Source organism: Cucurbita pepo, chromosome LG20 (genome assembly GCF_002806865.2).
Source record: "Cucurbita pepo subsp. pepo cultivar mu-cu-16 chromosome LG20, ASM280686v2, whole genome shotgun sequence".
NCBI classification, from domain to species: Eukaryota; Viridiplantae; Streptophyta; class Magnoliopsida; order Cucurbitales; family Cucurbitaceae; genus Cucurbita; species Cucurbita pepo.
This window is the reverse complement of record NC_036657.1, coordinates 7699786-7704836: the sequence shown is the minus strand read 5'-3', so window position 1 is coordinate 7704836 and position 5051 is coordinate 7699786.

Sequence of the window (5051 nt, the reverse complement as noted above, 5' to 3'; positions counted from 1 at the left end):
AGGTATCAGAGCTAACAACTGGTATCGATCCTAACAACTGGTATCAGAGCGAGGCAAAATTCACCACGATCTGTGAAGATGAAAATTTCAAAGATTCGAATTGAAAAGTTTGATGGATCCGATTTTATTTTCTGGAAGATGCAGATTGAAGACTTTCTGTACCAGAAAAGGTCTTCACGAACCTCTGTTGGGGGTGAAGCCGGATACTATGACCACAAAGCAATGGAAGCTCAAGGATCGTCAGGCCTTAGGGTTGATCGGTTGATGCTGTCCAAAAACGTGACGTTCAATATTATCAAGGAGAAGACAACGTCAGATTTGTTGAAGGCGTTATCGAATATGTACGAGAAACCGTCGTCTATGAACAAGGTGTATTTGATGTGAAGGCTGTTTAATCTACAAATGTCTGAAGGTGGATCTGTTGCTGGTCATATAGACGAATTGAATATGATTAGAGTTCGGTGGATATTAATTTCGAAGATGAAATTAAGGCATTGATTTTGATGTCATCTTTACCCGAGTCGTGGGATACTGTTGTTGCCGTGATCAACAGTTCACGAGGATCTGATAAACTGACCTTCGATGAAATTCGAGATGTAGTTCTTAGCGAAAGTATTCGCAAACGGGAAATCGGAGATTCATCAGGCAATCCTCTCAGTGTTGATCAAAGGGGAATAAGTAAATCAAAGGGTCCAAGCAATGGACGATCAAAATCAAGGAACCGAAGAAAATCTCCAAACAAACCAAACGTGAAGTGTTGGAGTTGTGGAGAAAAAGGTCACTTTCGGGCAGATTGTACAAAGAGGAAGCAGAATCACAAATTAGAGAATGACGATGATTCGATACATTCAACAGAAGATAGGGGAATGCTCTAATCTCAGCATGGACAGTCCGATTGAATCTTGGATTTTGGATTCAGGTGCATCTTTTCATTCGTCTCCAAATAAAGAGTTGTTTAGAAATTTCAAGTCTGAAAATTTCGAGAAGGTGTATATTGCCGACAACAAAGATTTGAAGATCGAAAGAAAAGGGGATGTCTGCATAAAAACTCTAACAAGAAATCAGTGAACATTAAAGGATGTCAGATATATTCCTAGTCTCAAGAAGAACTTGATCTCTATTAGTCAGTCACAGGTTATGCAACAAAGTTTGGTAAGAGTTCATGGAAGATTGTGAAGGGCGCTATAGTGGTAGCACGTGGCACAAAATCTGGAACTTTGTACACCACTGCAGGATGTATGAACATGGTTGATGTTGCCGAGAGTGCTTCAAATTCAAGCCTATGGCATAATTGGCNGATGTCATCTTTACCCGAGTCGTGGGATACTGTTGTTGCCGTGATCAACAGTTCACGAGGATCTGATAAACTGACCTTCGATGAAATTCGAGATGTAGTTCTTAGCGAAAGTATTCGCAAACGGGAAATCGGAGATTCATCAGGCAATCCTCTCAGTGTTGATCAAAGGGGAATAAGTAAATCAAAGGGTCCAAGCAATGGACGATCAAAATCAAGGAACCGAAGAAAATCTCCAAACAAACCAAACGTGAAGTGTTGGAGTTGTGGAGAAAAAGGTCACTTTCGGGCAGATTGTACAAAGAGGAAGCAGAATCACAAATTAGAGAATGACGATGATTCGATACATTCAACAGAAGATAGGGGAATGCTCTAATCTCAGCATGGACAGTCCGATTGAATCTTGGATTTTGGATTCAGGTGCATCTTTTCATTCGTCTCCAAATAAAGAGTTGTTTAGAAATTTCAAGTCTGAAAATTTCGAGAAGGTGTATATTGCCGACAACAAAGATTTGAAGATCGAAAGAAAAGGGGATGTCTGCATAAAAACTCTAACAAGAAATCAGTGAACATTAAAGGATGTCAGATATATTCCTAGTCTCAAGAAGAACTTGATCTCTATTAGTCAGTCACAGGTTATGCAACAAAGTTTGGTAAGAGTTCATGGAAGATTGTGAAGGGCGCTATAGTGGTAGCACGTGGCACAAAATCTGGAACTTTGTACACCACTGCAGGATGTATGAACATGGTTGATGTTGCCGAGAGTGCTTCAAATTCAAGCCTATGGCATAATTGGCTTGGACATATGAGCGTTAAAGGAATGAAGATGCCGGAAGGAGTTTTGGAACGTTTGAAATCTGTTGATATGAGTCCTTGTGAGAACTGCGTTGTNTCTTAGCGAAAGTATTCGCAAACGGGAAATCGGAGATTCATCAGGCAATCCTCTCAGTGTTGATCAAAGGGGAATAAGTAAATCAAAGGGTCCAAGCAATGGACGATCAAAATCAAGGAACCGAAGAAAATCTCCAAACAAACCAAACGTGAAGTGTTGGAGTTGTGGAGAAAAAGGTCACTTTCGGGCAGATTGTACAAAGAGGAAGCAGAATCACAAATTAGAGAATGACGATGATTCGATACATTCAACAGAAGATAGGGGAATGCTCTAATCTCAGCATGGACAGTCCGATTGAATCTTGGATTTTGGATTCAGGTGCATCTTTTCATTCGTCTCCAAATAAAGAGTTGTTTAGAAATTTCAAGTCTGAAAATTTCGAGAAGGTGTATATTGCCGACAACAAAGATTTGAAGATCGAAAGAAAAGGGGATGTCTGCATAAAAACTCTAACAAGAAATCAGTGAACATTAAAGGATGTCAGATATATTCCTAGTCTCAAGAAGAACTTGATCTCTATTAGTCAGTCACAGGTTATGCAACAAAGTTTGGTAAGAGTTCATGGAAGATTGTGAAGGGCGCTATAGTGGTAGCACGTGGCACAAAATCTGGAACTTTGTACACCACTGCAGGATGTATGAACATGGTTGATGTTGCCGAGAGTGCTTCAAATTCAAGCCTATGGCATAATTGGCTTGGACATATGAGCGTTAAAGGAATGAAGATGCCGGAAGGAGTTTTGGAACGTTTGAAATCTGTTGATATGAGTCCTTGTGAGAACTGCGTTGTGAGCAAACAGAAACGAGTTAGCTTCACAAAGACTGTTAGAGAAGAAGAAAAGTACCGGGACAACGAAGCAAGTGGGAGTTGAGGTTGAGTTGCAGAACAATTCACAGAGTGATGTTGTAGCAAATACTCAAAANAATAAAGAGTTGTTTAGAAATTTCAAGTCTGAAAATTTCGAGAAGGTGTATATTGCCGACAACAAAGATTTGAAGATCGAAAGAAAAGGGGATGTCTGCATAAAAACTCTAACAAGAAATCAGTGAACATTAAAGGATGTCAGATATATTCCTAGTCTCAAGAAGAACTTGATCTCTATTAGTCAGTCACAGGTTATGCAACAAAGTTTGGTAAGAGTTCATGGAAGATTGTGAAGGGCGCTATAGTGGTAGCACGTGGCACAAAATCTGGAACTTTGTACACCACTGCAGGATGTATGAACATGGTTGATGTTGCCGAGAGTGCTTCAAATTCAAGCCTATGGCATAATTGGCTTGGACATATGAGCGTTAAAGGAATGAAGATGCCGGAAGGAGTTTTGGAACGTTTGAAATCTGTTGATATGAGTCCTTGTGAGAACTGCGTTGTGAGCAAACAGAAACGAGTTAGCTTCACAAAGACTGTTAGAGAAGAAGAAAAGTACCGGGACAACGAAGCAAGTGGGAGTTGAGGTTGAGTTGCAGAACAATTCACAGAGTGATGTTGTAGCAAATACTCAAAAAACTCCTGAGACTATTGCTGAGAAACCAGAGGTGAAGCAAGTGGGAGTTGAGGTTGAGTTGCTGAAAGATTCATATAGTGATGTTGTAGCAGATACTCAAGAAACTCCTGAGACTGTTGCTGAGGAACTAGAAGCAGAGCAAGTGACACGTGAGCAGGTGTTGAAAAGATTATCTAGAGCCATCAGAGTACCAGATAGGTATGTACCTTTTTTACACTATGGGTTGGTGACTGATGAANTGCAACAAAGTTTGGTAAGAGTTCATGGAAGATTGTGAAGGGCGCTATAGTGGTAGCACGTGGCACAAAATCTGGAACTTTGTACACCACTGCAGGATGTATGAACATGGTTGATGTTGCCGAGAGTGCTTCAAATTCAAGCCTATGGCATAATTGGCTTGGACATATGAGCGTTAAAGGAATGAAGATGCCGGAAGGAGTTTTGGAACGTTTGAAATCTGTTGATATGAGTCCTTGTGAGAACTGCGTTGTGAGCAAACAGAAACGAGTTAGCTTCACAAAGACTGTTAGAGAAGAAGAAAAGTACCGGGACAACGAAGCAAGTGGGAGTTGAGGTTGAGTTGCAGAACAATTCACAGAGTGATGTTGTAGCAAATACTCAAAAAACTCCTGAGACTATTGCTGAGAAACCAGAGGTGAAGCAAGTGGGAGTTGAGGTTGAGTTGCTGAAAGATTCACCTAGTGATGTTGTAGCAGATACTCAAGAAACTCCTGAGACTGTTGCTGAGGAACCAGAGGTGAAGCAAGTGGGAGTTGAGGTTGAGTTGCTGAAAGATTCATATAGTGATGTTGTAGCAGATACTCAAGAAACTCCTGAGACTGTTGCTGAGGAACTAGAAGCAGAGCAAGTGACACGTGAGCAGGTGTTGAAAAGATTATCTAGAGCCATCAGAGTACCAGATAGGTATGTACCTTTTTTACACTATGGGTTGGTGACTGATGAAGGGGAACAAAAGCCGCTTGAAGAGGCCCTACAGTTGGAAGATACAACTAAGTTGGAGCAAGCTACGAATGATGGGATGTCTATGCTTCAGAAATGCGTTGCTCTTTCATCTGCTGAGGCTGAGTACGTGGCAATGACTGAAGTTGGAAAGAAGATGATATGGATGACAGACTATCTACAAGAATTAGGCAAGAAGCAGTGCGAGAAGATTCTTTAGGTAGATAGTTAGAGTGTCATGCAGTTGGCGAGGAACCCGGTCTATCATTTAAAGACAAAACACAGAAGGCAATACAATTTCACTCGGAGGTTAGTGGAAGATGATGATGTGTTTGGAGAAGATAGAGGGGGCAAGGAATCCAGCAAACATTTTGTGTTGATGTTAGAACATTGAGGTCGTG